The sequence below is a fragment of the Mustelus asterias genome, chromosome 13 (assembly GCF_964213995.1).
Source record: "Mustelus asterias chromosome 13, sMusAst1.hap1.1, whole genome shotgun sequence".
NCBI classification, from domain to species: domain Eukaryota; kingdom Metazoa; phylum Chordata; class Chondrichthyes; order Carcharhiniformes; family Triakidae; genus Mustelus; species Mustelus asterias.
In genome coordinates this window covers 75,623,877-75,638,362 of record NC_135813.1, presented here as the reverse complement: position 1 = coordinate 75,638,362, position 14,486 = coordinate 75,623,877, and the positions used below count along the sequence as shown (strand labels likewise).

Sequence of the window (14,486 nt, the reverse complement as noted above, 5' to 3'; positions counted from 1 at the left end):
GAATGAGTGTAGCAGCTTTGATATGTAACTACCCAACGTACGTCCTATCCATAAAATACCTAACCAATCCAAATACTGTCAGTCAGTCATTCAGTCTCATCTCAATTATCAGTAAAGTAACTGAAGGAGTCAGCAATAGTGCCAAATAATACCTTCAAGACAATAAATATCACCTTCATTTTATGCCTGCTTTTTGGAATGTCAATAAGTTCTTAATGACTGATAGATAGGTTCTGTATAATTGACATAATAGCAAGTTGCAAATAGGCATGGGGAGAAAAGGGCAAGTATAGGAAAGGAAGTGGAGGTTGAAAGAACATTGGTTTATTCTTACCAAACTCTTACTGAGCCAACACATTATCAAAAAATGTAAGTGCTAATGCAGTTCTAGTCTCCATATTATAAAAAAGGATATAGGTAGACTGCAAGGTGCAAAAATTCATTATGACACCTGAACTGAGGTTATGTTCATCAGGTAAAATTGAACAGACTGCACCTCTTTTCTGTAGAAAAAAGGAGAACATGAAAGAGGCACTAAAAATTATGAAAAGGGACTGATTAGGTAGACATCAAGATGTCAGATTTTCGCTCTTAAGGCAGGTAGCACGAATCAGAAAAGTTCCTGGCTTGCTCTACCCACCTCAAGTAAAAAAAACCTCATTGAACCTGATTTTCACTCAGGCCTGTAGATTGGATGCAGCCACGAGAGCCGCCACACTTGTTTCCTTAAATTTTAGGCCATCTAGTCCTCACCCCATCACCTCCCCCAGCCATTTCCTATGCTATCTTCATGCTACCTATCCACCCCATGGCTCCTTATAGCCACTACCCTTAGCCCTTCCATGCTAATTCACCCAATATTCAGTATTGGGAAACCTCATAAGCCATGTTATGATGAATTAAAATAAAGGTCTAAATATCTATTACAGCTTTCATTGTGCTAAATAGACACCCCATTCATCAAAGTCCATTCAAAACTTTTAAATTCCCTCAATTAGACAAAGACAATACATACACTTTCATAGGGGCCCATACTTAATGATCGTATTTATTGCACACCATCGCCTCAAATCACACCAAGTTCATTCCTCACTGTTTACAAGCTGGCACATTAGTGTTAACCCGATTTGCCCACTGCACCATAGCCAAATGAAATGCTGCAAGATTTCATTTGGGAAAACCAGAGGAATTGAATTACTTCAAGGTTTTTATCTCTACCTTTTGCAATCCTGCTTTTTAAATTCTTGAACCATTTCCATAAAACAATACATTGAAATTACAACTCTAAACTGCCAAATTCTTAACACATCCAATTACTTTATTCTAAAAATGGATTTTGTGATTCATGACTCACCAAGTTGTAGTTATTCTGACTTTTTCCCCTACCGAAAACCTTATTTCTTGGAAAAGATCACATTGAAACCTAAAACAAAAATTATTTTACTTTTAATATTTTAAAGCTATGAAAGCATTCTGACTATATCAATTTAATAGTATAACCAAATGGTACTTGCAAACACACTCAAATTATCAAATGGTATAGATATTGCTGCGCAAAGCTTGTCACCAGTGAAGCTTAATACACACGATTTAGTGTCATCAGTAAATTTTGATACAATTCCCTTAACTGTCAAGTCAACCATATGGAAAATCAAGAACCTCATACTTTTCCATTCCGGAGAAACTCCTTCACACTTTTTGCTCCCAATCATCTATCATGTGGTATCTTATCAGCAGCTTATTCAAACTCAACATAAATCACCCACTGAATTGTCTTCACTCATTATTTTTCTGAAAAATTCTACAAGTTAGTCAAGTCCTTGGTGACTGACCATGATTAGATCATACCTCTCATTGTGCTCAGCAATTTCATCCCATTAAAAATTAATTAGTTTACACTCTCCTTGCTTAGTTAAATTTCACTTTTTGCGACAGGGAAATTACATTTGCTATTCTCCATTGCAGTGGTAGAATTCTAATTTGTAGAGAAACTTTGAAAATTATACGCCAAGCCTTTGTTATTTCTTCCTTAATTGATTTCAAAATCCCAGATTTGAGAACACAAACCATTTATAAGTGTATTTTATATGAAAGAGTTCAGAGATAAATGCCAGCCTAGCCAGCAATGCCCATATCCCATGAATGGAGAAAAAAATGATGTTCGACAGAGTCAAAACAAATATTAATGCTAAACCATGGGGTGATCATGATTGGTTGAAGAGGTGAATTTTTCTTCTGCCAGCAGGGTCATGGCGAGTCAGAGGAAGGAGTTGCAGAAATTAAGACCTATATAACAAAGCTCAACAGTGAAGCAGATACACTTGTGTTGTGAAGATTAGAGCAATGATAGAATATTGCCGCCAAGAAACAACATCTCCATTACCTTACTGTCAAAAGAAAAATGATATACTTGTTCAGAAATCAAGCCAAAGGATAAATCGAGAATTTCATGCCTGAACTTTTGTTTTTTGACCTTTAGAAGTTCCAGTTAGATGAAATTGTTCTATTTTTGTTAGCTAGAAGTCGTGGTTAAGCAAAGACACATTAGGAAATCACTTGTGACATACATGGGAATTAAGATAAGAATTTACTTGCGTTGCTTAATATAAAATGATCAAACTTCTGTCTGTCTTACAACAATCCAACTTTTTGATCTACACATGAACTGGATTGCATTTTGTAGACTGTGATAAACAATGCAATTATTTGGCTGCAGACACAGAAGTGTTAAATTAATACACAAAATAATGCACACTCAGTAGACAAATAGAACTCCAGCTCAACTACTGCAGTTTATGTTAATTAAAGCATTGCAGTACAGGTTCCATTTTCGATTTCCTCTAGAGCCAGGTTTGTATACGTGTAGCATGCAACATTTTGAAGTGATGAACCATCTAACCAGGATGAGAAAGCTGCAACCTCACTTTTATTTTGTCACACAAGTTTTAGTACAAGGTAACTGCTGGATCAAGACAGCTCTCCTATATTCAAGATTTCAAACTCAATAAAAAAGACTTCCATTTATTAGCTAATTTTCTGACCACCAGGTGTCTCAAAGCGCTTTACAGCCAAAGAAGTGTAGTCATTGCTGTTATGTAGAGAATAAGGTAGGCAATACACATAGCAAAATCCCACAAACAGTAATGAGATAATGAGTGGAATTTCCTTTCATCCACCACGGGAATCATAAAGGGGGTGGGGAGAGAGAGAGAGAGAAGAGAAACACCATGCAAAGGTCCATTGACTTGCGTGGGTTTCCTCCGGGTGCTCCGGTTTCCTCCCAGACTTGCGGGTTAGGTTGATTGGCCAGGTTAAAAATTGCCCCTTAGAGTCCTGAGATGCGTAGGTTAGAGGGATTCGTGGGTAAATATGTGGGGGTAGGGCCTGGGTGGGATTGTGGTCGGTGCAGACTCGATGGGCCGAATGGCTTCCTTCTGCACTGTAGGGTTTCTATGATTTCTATGACTTCGGGTCGGATTTTCCAGTCTTGGGGTGAATACGGCTGGAAAATCCCATCCAATGACTTGATAAACTGTTCGTGATGTTGATTGAGAGATAATAGCCTGAGGGGCCGGCAGCATAGCGCTGAGTGGGCCACTGTGCATGCGCCGATCCTTCAGAACGCAGATCGATGCATGTGCAGTGTCCCGTCCCTCCGCCCCCCCCCTCTCCTATTGCCGGCCTCCCAATCGCTGGCCAGCCCCAAACACCTCACCCTCCCCACCCCTCACCTCTTGATCGCTGCTCCACTGGCCTCTACCAGACCTCCAATCTCCTAGTTCCCCAATCCCCGGACAATCCTGATATCACCCATCCCCCCCATCCCCAGGCACGCCTGACCACCCTAATGACCAGCCTTGATCATCACCTGGACAGCCCCGAACCACACCCCCAAACCAGATGGCCAGCACCAATCACCTCCTCCCTCCCCCAGCGATCTCAATTGCAGAATGGCAGCGGGTCCCCCCATCCCCCACAATCGTCCCCAACAGGCCCCGCCCCCAATATGTTCCACCGCTGTGGCCCCAACCCCTTGGCACTGCCCAAGGGGCAACCCCCTTACCACAACCTCCTGGGGGGCCTCAAAGGCCTCTGTCTAGCGGGGTCAGGGCACCTGTTCCCCGGTAGTGGGGAGCAGTCATAAATGCCGCTGGAGGGAACCATGCCCTGCCAGGGTGGGAGACACTCGCGGGCCCAGAGAATTCAGTCCCGGGTCCGCTAATCATACTGAAATTCTCATTTCAATTTCTTATTTCCTACATGGAGCTGATTAGGCTTAAAAAGGCACCTGGGAGACTCGTGACCACTGTTCTCCTGGCCTGAATGTTTCGTCCAATTTAAAATAATTGGAATGCAATATTTCCAGAGTGGCCTGTAAAATTCTATTCTCTGAACCAGACCTGGTGTCTAACCCAAGAATTTAATCACCGTTTTTAAAATTTTTATTCCAAAACTATTGCTTCGGAATTCAGTTCAGGTCACTGAAATTTAAATCATTCCAGAGGAGAAATTTACTGAAATGTTTGTCCCCTGTTCAAAGTTAATGTTTAGATTACAATGTGGAGGAGTGTATGGAAATGGTGTTTTCAAACCAGCGACAATGACAGCCACCAACCCACCAACTTTCAGCTTTCACAGCAGCGCGTTTAGTTTGCGTGTGAGCAACCCCTTAGGCAAGGTTGGCTGGCTCTTAACGTATTTTAATCAGAGTGACACCAATGTGTAATTGCAAACTTTAACTATGGGCCCATATGTTCCCTGGAATTTGCCCCTGAAAGCAGGGCAAATACACAAAGGCAGCTAAAACGACTGAAGCCATGCAAGGAAAATATTCCAATCAATACCCAGTACTGATAGCTGCTTTCTTGCCTGTAGCAAAGGGCTTGTTCACAGTAGTTGTGCAAAGAGGTTATTTTACACACTCGAGGCATCTTCAACACAAATTGAGGTTTGATCCATCAGATCAGCACAAGCACCACTAAAACTGTCTTAGTCTAGAAGTCAAGTTAGGAGGCGCTGCTGGCCTAATGGCATTATAGCTAGACTATTAATCCAGAAACTCAGCTAATGTTCTGGGGACCCAGGTGCGAATCCTGCAGATGGTGGAATTTGAATTCAACAAAAAATATCTGGAATTAAGAATCTACTGATGATCATGAAACCATTGTCGAAAAAACCCACCTAGTTCACTAATGTCCTTTAGGGAAGGAAATCTGCCGCCCTTACTTGGTCTGGACTACGTGACTCCAGAGCCACAGCAATGTGGTTGACTCTCAACTGCCCTCCAAGGGCAACAAGGGATGGGCAATAAAAACTAGCCAGTCAGTGTCCCATGTCCAATGAATAAAAAAAAAAGAGGACCAAGATGACAAGCACACTGGTCACAGACATGTAGCTGCATAAGGGAGAGGAGGGCAACAAAGAGAGGTAACTTGTAGGAGGCTATACCCAGCTCAGAGGATCTATAGAGAGATGATAAGTTTCTTCAACATGTCTGAACAGGGTGAGTAGCAAAATGGTTGACATTACTGGACTAATTATCCACAGACATGAGCTCAAACCCTACAAAGTAATTAATTAAATCAAAATCTGGAATAAAAAAACCGATATCAGTGATAGTGACCAGTATCAGTAAGTGACCACAAACTACTGGAACCCACCTGGTTCATGAATGACCTTTAGGAAAGGACATCTGCCATCCTTACTTGGTCTGGCCTACATGCGATTGACATGTAACTGCCGACTGAAATAGTCTACATTGCCATTCCATTCAAGAAAATCAGCCCACCACCACCTTCTCATGGACAATAAATGCTTACCTGGTCAGCAATGCCTGCATCCCTCAAATGTTGATTTAAAAAAAACATGGTGGCAGACATTTGCAGCCAACAGCCGTCAAAAAAAAAAAAATCACTGCCTTCCCCAACTTTGCCTCTGGATCCTGCTGAAGGGCATCTGCAGGGTCTCTCAGTCAGCAGCCCAGAAATGCATTGGACAGGCGACTGATGTCAACTTTGCCTGTGACTATGCCAAGCATAATGAGCCAGGTGCTTGGATTTGCAATACTTGTTGACTCTCCATAGTTGCAGGGTGTTACTGACTGCATGTGACAATTAAAGGCACCCACTGAACAGCCAGGCATGTTTGCCAAACAGAAGTGCTTCTGCTCTAAGTGTGCAGATCCTTGGGCAGCTGTCATGTTGGTTTCATCCTGTGGCACTCCACCTATCTAGCCTTCAATACCTGGAATTAGAGTTACCAGTTGGCTGCTCAGAGAAAAGGGACCCCCCCACTTAAGTATGGTTGATGACAATGCTCAGAAACCTGAGAACGAGGCTCAGGAGTACTGCAATGTGTGCCATAGAACCATCAGATATCCCATCGAATGATTCATTGATATGCTTGAGGAGAACTTTGGGTACTTGGATTTGAACTCTGAATGCTTCACCTTGTATGTTTGGAATGCTGCAGTCTACATGGTATCGGACACCAAGAGTGCTGTTAGGAGGGAGTTCCAAGATTTTGACCCAGCAACAATGAAGGAAGGCAACATTGCTCCAAGTCAGGATAGCGTACAGCTTGGAGGGGAAATTGCAGGTGGTGGTGTTCCTATGCACCTGTTGCCCTCGTCCTTCGAGGTGGTAGGGGTTGCAGGTTAAGAAAGTGCTGTTGAAATACAATACCCAATAAGAACTCTATTTAATAATAACTCAGACTCTACAGAAAAATTAAATCAGTATCAACTGATTCCAAAAAGCAGGAATTTTAACTCCTGTGCAGGACATTGACCTGTAAGAACAAGAGACCCAGCCAACCGTAAAGGTCAGATTTCATCAAGAAATCAGCCAGGAAGATGACTTGAAATGACAGTCTAGCCATTAGTCAGAAACTTTGCAGATCATACCCGTGTGCGTGTAGACAGAGGATTATTTCCCCCCCCCCCCTCCCAGCAAACAAAACTGTTCTTCTCCAAACTTCCTCCTGCTAGCCTCAGCCCATATTCTTTTTCCCATGCAAACTAACGTTAAAACAGCAAGCATATCTTGATTAAGTTGTTTGAACTCAATCTGCATATTTAGAAAAGGATCTCACTGTCCTTGGGACTGTGTGTTTAATTCCTGAAATTTAAAATTACATTCATCACGGGGGGGCGGGGGGGAGAGAGAATGCAGACTCTGACCTTTCAAAAAGCTATGACTAACTCAACTGGGTTACAATCTTTTTCTTTTTCTCAACATGAAAGATAAAAGTGTTACAAAAATTCTTTGCTCAGATGAGAATATAGAATCACAGATGAGAAGATACATCATAATAGTGCATTTATTCAATGATTGGCTGAGTAAGATACATTAAGAAAATTATGCGAGCACAATCTTTGTTCAGCCTCTTCTAATTTAATTTTTTTTTAAACTATGCCTCATTTTCATATTCTTTTCAAGATATGTCATGTAGGACATAAGCCATTCTGTGGTGATCTGGTGCTATGGCTTTTCACTGTCTGGTGCACAAGGAAATATCATCTTAATGGAGGGAAGGTACACTTTCCAGAATATGCAGAAAGATATGCAGAGATTGTTGTTGCATTGAGACCAGCCAAGAGATTTACTATCTCATGTTTCTCTGCAAGGTTCTCTAAATTTTCTGCCTTGACAGATGAAGTTACTACCCCAGACAAGGCCCGACTTCAGAAAAGCTGTGTGGAGAGGGATGTCGTGCTGGAAGAGATTTTAGAGGTATGAAAGAGTAATATTTAAAGAAAAGGATCCCAGCTGAGGAACACAGCCAATGGAATTCAGAAAAGACAAAAGGAAACTCAGCTGTCAATTTTCTCAGTGTCACAAACAGCAACAAGATACAGCAACACTTCTACTTTCTCAGAAGACTAAGGAAATTTGGCATGTCAGCTACGACTCTCAACAACTTTTACATAGCAGCACAGAGAGCATTCTTTCTGGTTGTATCACAGCTTGGTATGGCTCCTGCTCTGCCCAAGACCACAAGAAGCTACAAAAAGTTGTGAATGTAGCCCAATCCATCACACAAACCAACCTCCCATCCATTGACTCGGTCTACACTTCCCACTGCCTTGGCAAAGCAGCCAGCATAATTACGGACCCCACGCATCCCAGCCATATTCTCTTCCAATTTCTTCCTTTGGGAAAAAGATACAAACGTCTAAGGACACGTACCAACCAACTCAAGAACAGCTTCTTCCCTGCTGCTGTCAGACTTTGTAATGGACTTACCTTAAGTTGATCTTTCTCTACAGCCTAGCTACGACTGTAACACTACATTCTGCACTCTCGTTTCCTTCTCTATAAACAGTATGCTTTGTCTGTATACTAATACATGTGACAATAATAAATCAAATCAAAACCAGAAAATATATTTTTGCGATATTTGTTGAGGGATATATTTGGCCAGGACAACAGGGAACTCCTTTTTGAATAGTGCCATTGGATTTTTTGTCACCCTAGAAGGTAAACAATGCCTCCATTTTAGATTTCCGGCATCTGCAGCAATTTACTAAAGCTTGTTCACTAGATACACTTCCTCCTCATCGGGGAATATCTGATTTGCTCAAGTGCGGAAAGCTTCAAGGTAGTTAGAGCCAAAACTTGGCTTCCAATTGAATTTTGATTCCTCTAAGGTTAATCATCAATTGCCCCCAAGAGTGCTGCCAGCCTACCCAGCTAGGGGCTTCAGATTTCCTGGGCTTCCACAAAGAGCTGACTAGTTTCTCAATTTCCATCTGTAGTCTTGACTCAGAACTTCCAACATTTTTCATTTTGAACCTTCATTTTGTCGTGCACATAGGACCCTCTCCAAATTTGCAACTTTAACATTCAGCACAAGTGCAGATTAAAATGCATATTCTGAAGCTGCATTGTCAAGCATTGCTTTGCCACATGTTGCACTACAAATCCCCAGAGCCAGGTTTTAGTTGAACCAGTTGATTTGGCAAGAACTTCCCCTTTTGGCTCTCATAATTGCCATCAGCAACTTGTTGAATGAGGTGTAACTGGGTTTTTAAAAGTGATCTTGCGTGGTAACTATTGCTGGATAACTAAAATGCCCTTGGGGAAAAAAACATGCAGGACTTTGAGAAATATATTCATTAGGATTAATTACTCGATAAAAAAAGTTTCTAAAAAGCTTTTTCATAATATTGTAGCCCTAATCTTCACCTCATGTGTATATCCCAATCTCTGTTTCACTCCAAAGCATTTGTGATTTCATAAGTGCTTTTCACTTTGTTTGGCTGGGAGTATTCTTTAATATGATTGGCTGCTTGAATAATTTAAAAACATCACAGCAATCCAACGTGGGAAGCTCTACAAAACTACACCACAACCAATTGCACATCAAGAGAGTTGAAATACTTGCTGCAGAGATTTCTGTACCTCTCAGCAAGGCTATGGAGATTAGGAAAATCCAGGCCATCATCTTTGAATGAACTTAATCCTGTGCTTTACACCTCAAAAGGAGAAACAAAAATAAGTTGTATTTATATGGAACTTCCATAAACACATTTAAATGTAGCAAAATTTCCCAAGGCATTTCATTGCAATTAGAAATAAACTTTTACCAAGCCAAAGGGGATGACATTAGGATAGGCATCAAAAGGTCTGGTTAAAGAGACAGGGATTAAGCAGCACCTAAAATGAGGAGAGATGGGTGGAGAAGTGAAAGTGTGTATAAGACGCCAGAGCTGGAGGAAAACAGAATTCTCAGAGGGTTGTAGGACGAGAGGAAGTTAGAGATAGAGAGGGTCGAGCAGAGGGACTTAAACAGGAGAATGAGAACTGAAGTGTTATTCGGTGTCGTACAGTTTCCTTGACTGAATGCTCCAAAATGTTTCATATTTCAGTTCATCCTGTTGTAAATACATTGGAAAAGTGAACTGCAATTCAGAGCATTTGTCCTTTAGTCCATGAAATGAAAGCTAAACAAGTTTTCTTTTCAACTTTTGCATTGTCACATTCACCATCATACTGTGCCCAAATTCTAAAAATTTACAAAATTGCAGAGGGGGCAAGATATTTTGCCTAGTAGAGCACATCACACGATGGGTTAACCAACTTTGAATCAAAATGACGAGATGTCCTTGAGCTGCAGTGTGTGTGCAAGCACGGACTGATTTGTACGATAATAATATATCATTGTTCCAATCTTTTGTTACTTGTCGACTAGTTTTTCTACTTTGTTACACACAACTGTCTTCAGTTGCCCCATTTTACAACTCCCTTTATCTAATTCTCATTCTTGAATTAATATTGCACACATTACACTTTCAGAGTATGTCCTCGATGCACATGCTTGCTTCTCAAGTGTCAAATTGATTTTAAAAAGCAACCATTCTGGAAACAGATCATGCTTACATCAATATAAGTAGACACACTCCAAGATCCCTTTTTAATTAAGTTTGATTGGCAGCTTTTGAACCTGCACACAAACTGCACCTCTGTTGCATCTACAACTTAAAGTTTCAATTGCAGTTCATATGGGAAAAAAAATGAACCAAGGATTTAGGAGAGCTGGCTAAAACTAGTTAAAAAGTGGATTTTGATGGGACTATGGCCATGCAATTAAGGCAGTGACAAGCTGCAAGTTAAAAAACATAAGCAAGGTCATCCTTAATGTGCAAATAATGTTTCCAAGTGACAACACGTAGCAGAGGAATGGACTAACGTTAGAACCTTGAGACAGATAGCAGTGGAACCAGTTAAGGATGATCCCCAAAGAACAGCACATCATGACTGCCACTTATAATGAAGAATGCTGTCGGCAGACCAGTGAATAGCAGCAATTCAAATATGGAATTGAGAGATAGGTGGGCACTAGCAGTGTGTTCATGATCTTAGAAAGAAAAGGCAGGTTGGCATGGGATGGTATTTGGAAAGGAGGGTTTTTTGAGGTTGAGTGATGGTGAATTTGAAGATGGAGGGCAAGATGTCTGAGCAAAGCTCATGAATGGGGTAAGGAACAGTAATTAAATAATCAAGAGTTGGGTGCGCAGAGTCCCATGGATAAAACAAACAAACAAGCGGGGCAGCAAAAGTTTAGAAATAGGCGGAAGAGTGCAAAATTTAGGGTCAGGACTAGACTGGGAAAAGCAATGAAAGAATGGGACAAAAAAAAACCCCAAGCTCCTTGCACCTGGTGCAGGAGGAAGAAGAATAGAGAAGAGTCCAAAATTGTCATGCTCCAGGGTGAGCCTTGAAAACATAGCAGGATTTGGTAGTTGGCGAGATGCAGTATTCAAATTGGATCTCAATGGCTGATCAGAGCTGTATACTTTTATTTGGTTCATTACACATCCATTTTAAACTGTTTACATTTGTGATAGATTCTATATTAAAATCCTTAACACAATTCTCAAGTATGAGGGCAGACAGATCTGAACTACTAAAGATGCTGAGTATATTTGGCAAGATTCTTTTTGGAAGATTGTACCAAATAGCCAACATGCTGAACATGGTTATCTTTACATTGAAGGACGAAGAATATTTAAAAATATTGTTTTCATAAACAGAAAGAGTGTACTTTAAAATAACATTTCACACATTTTAGCTAAAGCCAAAAAAAGCCCCAAATTCAGAAATCTTGCAATCCGCATCACTTGTAATTAACAAGTGAATCTATTTTGGAAAGCTCATAGATCAATGAAAGGATACCTAAAACCGTACACAATGCGACAACTACATCTTTTATATTATTTTGTATACTATGTCATTTGGTACAGGATGATAGGGAGTGGGATAGCTTGATCTTGGTTTCAGATAAAGCTCAGCACAACATCGTGGGCCGAAGGGCCTGTTCTGTGTTGTACTGTTCTATGTTCTACAGGACCAAAGATTCTCACTTTTACATCCTGACTATGCTGTCACCTTTATTGACCAAAGTGTGGTAAGTGTAGTTCCTCTTCCCTATTTAAAATTTAATTTTACATGCAGATTTTGGTTTTAATTTTTTTTCAATGCTGTAGACTACATCTTCTGGATATTTCAAAAATCTATGCAGTATTTTTATTCCCTCCTCCCCCAACCAAAATCTAAGACTGGGATTCTCAAAAATATTCCAAATTTATCAGGGCTTTTAGAGTATTCTTGTGACACTTGAGGGTGCAATTTCATAACTATCAGCATGACTTTGCTGCATTCTGCAGCGTATTTACCAACTCTAAAAACCTTAAATATTTTCAACTCTGATAAAGTGTTTGTGTGCCAGAATAACTTATCTATTTATCGCACATTTGCTTCTGTACTTCATTCTCCTCTCCACACCCAAAAGTATTTGCATAAAATAGTTCACAGCCCCCAAAACAAAAACAAATTGCTTTTTAAAGAGACTGGGTAAGCAGTTCCATGGATAACGGAACTTCTACCGGCATTTTGGGAATCAATTTTCACAATTCCATCTGTTCCTAAAGATGTGCATTGGCTTTTGGTGACAAAATACCACTGAGGGTTGCACAAAATTCCAGAATTTTCTCAATTTGATTCAGTTGGTAATGCCCTTAACTTGAAGCCAGATATGGTGGGGTCAAGTCCCAATCCAGTGTCAGCATAGATTACTGGAGGGTTGATGCTTTGTTGGACAAGATGTTGAGCTCAGCTCATCTGCCGATCCAGACTGTGGCATGGAACCTTGAACATGCATCTCAACTAAGTGAAGGAGAATGTGGATATCCTAACCAAGGGCAGCACAGTGGTTCGCACTGCTGCCTCAGTGTCAGGACCCTGGTTCAATTCCCAGCTTGGGTCAGTGTGTGCGGCGTCTGCACGTGCTCCCTCTGGGTGCTCCGGTTTGCTCTGAAAGATATGCTGGTTAGGTGCATTGGCCATGCTAAGTTCTCCCCCAGTGTAGCTGAACAGGCATCGGAGTGTGGCAACTAGGGGATTTTCACAGTAACTTCATTGCAGCGTTGATGTGAGCCTACATGCAACACTAATAAATAAAAATAAACATTCCTCCCTCAAATGAACATCACTTACAACTGTTTAACTGTTCACTCGTTGCTGTGTACAAAATTACTGCTGAATACAAAAATTAGTTAATTCTGAAATACTCAAGCATTTCTAAGTGTTAAGATGTTTTGTAAATTCCTTTTGCATGGAAAAACATTCCCAACACATTTACAGCAACTCAGTACATTGCATGGATCTGACACACCACATGCATATCAGTCAAAATCAAAAACTTCCATGTAAAATTAAAATTTAACTGGAGAAGAGAAGATGCACCATAAATTTTCCCACACTGGTCATTAAAAGATGGCAGCACAAGTAGATCAGGATTATTAAGGTGAGCGTCTTTGGCCCTGCGCCAAATGGCACAGTATACAAAAGAATGTAAAACACATGGTTATTGTATTGCCGACATTACACATTACTGAAACCAGCATTTAGGTCCATTATGAGAAGAAAAAAGTGTTGTATCTTTCAAATACATATTACACACATCAAATTTTAAGTCAGTATGGGGGGGGGGCAGGAAATTGATTTTGATTTGATTCATTGTCACATGCATTAGTATACAATGAAAAGTATTGTTTCTTGTGCGCTATACAGACAAAGCATACCTTTCATAGAGAAGGAAACGAGAGTGCAGAATGTAGTGTTACAGTTATAGCTAGGGTGTAAAGAAAGATCAACTTAATGCGAGGTAGGTCCATTCAAAGGTCTGACAGCAGCAAAGGAAGAAGCTGTTTTTGAGTCGATTGGTACGTGACCTTAAACTTTCTTTTTGTTTTCCCAAAGACGGTGGAAGAGATATTGTCCGGGGTGCGTGGGGTCCTTGATTATGCTGGCTGCTTTGCCGAGGCAGCAGGAAGTGTAGACAGAGTCAATGGATGGGAGGCTGGTTTGCGTGATGGATTGGGCTACATTCACGACCTTTTGAAGTTTCTTGCGGTCTTGGGCAGAGCAGGAGCCATACCAAGCTGTGATACAACCAGAAAGAATGCTTTCTATGGTGCATCTGTAAAGGTTGGTGAGAGTCGTAGTTGACATGCCAAATTTCCTTAGTCTTCTGAGAAAGTAGAGGCATTGGTGGGCTTTCTTAATTATAGTGTCGGTATGGGGGGGTGGGGAGGGGGGGAGAGAGAGAGAGAGAGAGAGAGAGAGAGAGGGGGAGAGGGAGGGGGAGGGGGAGAGGGAGGGGGAGGGGGAGGGGGAGGGGGAGGGGGAGGGGGAGGGGGAGGGGGAGGGGGAGGGGGAGGGGGAGGGGGAGGGGGAGGGGGAGGGGGAGGGGGAGGGGGAGGGGGAGGGGGAGGGGGAGGGGAGGGGGAGGGGGAGGGGGAGGGGGAGGGGGAGGGGGAGGGGGGGAGAGGGAGAGGGAGGGGGAGGGAGGGGGAGGGAGGGGGAGGGAGGGGGAGGGAGGGGGAGGGAGGGGGAGGGAGGGGGAGGGAGGGGGAGGGAGGGGGAGGGAGGGGGAGGGAGGGGGAGGGAGGGGGAGGGAGGGGGAGGGAGGGGGAGGGAGGG

At 41.8% G+C, this 14,486-nt stretch overlaps 1 protein-coding gene across 9 annotated transcripts in view; it reads right to left on the bottom strand.

Annotated features, from left to right (window-relative positions):
* The window catches only part of mtmr3 (myotubularin related protein 3), a 67,093-nt gene extending 65,668 nt beyond the window's left edge, over window positions 1-1,425 (bottom strand). For all 9 annotated transcript variants that reach the window (XR_013499380.1, XR_013499379.1, XM_078227026.1 and 6 more), the window contains exon 1: window positions 1,355-1,425. The gene's annotated coding sequence lies outside the window, so the exon portion shown is untranslated. The remainder of the gene's footprint in view (window positions 1-1,354) is intronic.
* Window positions 1,426-14,486: the final 13,061 nt, after the last annotated feature.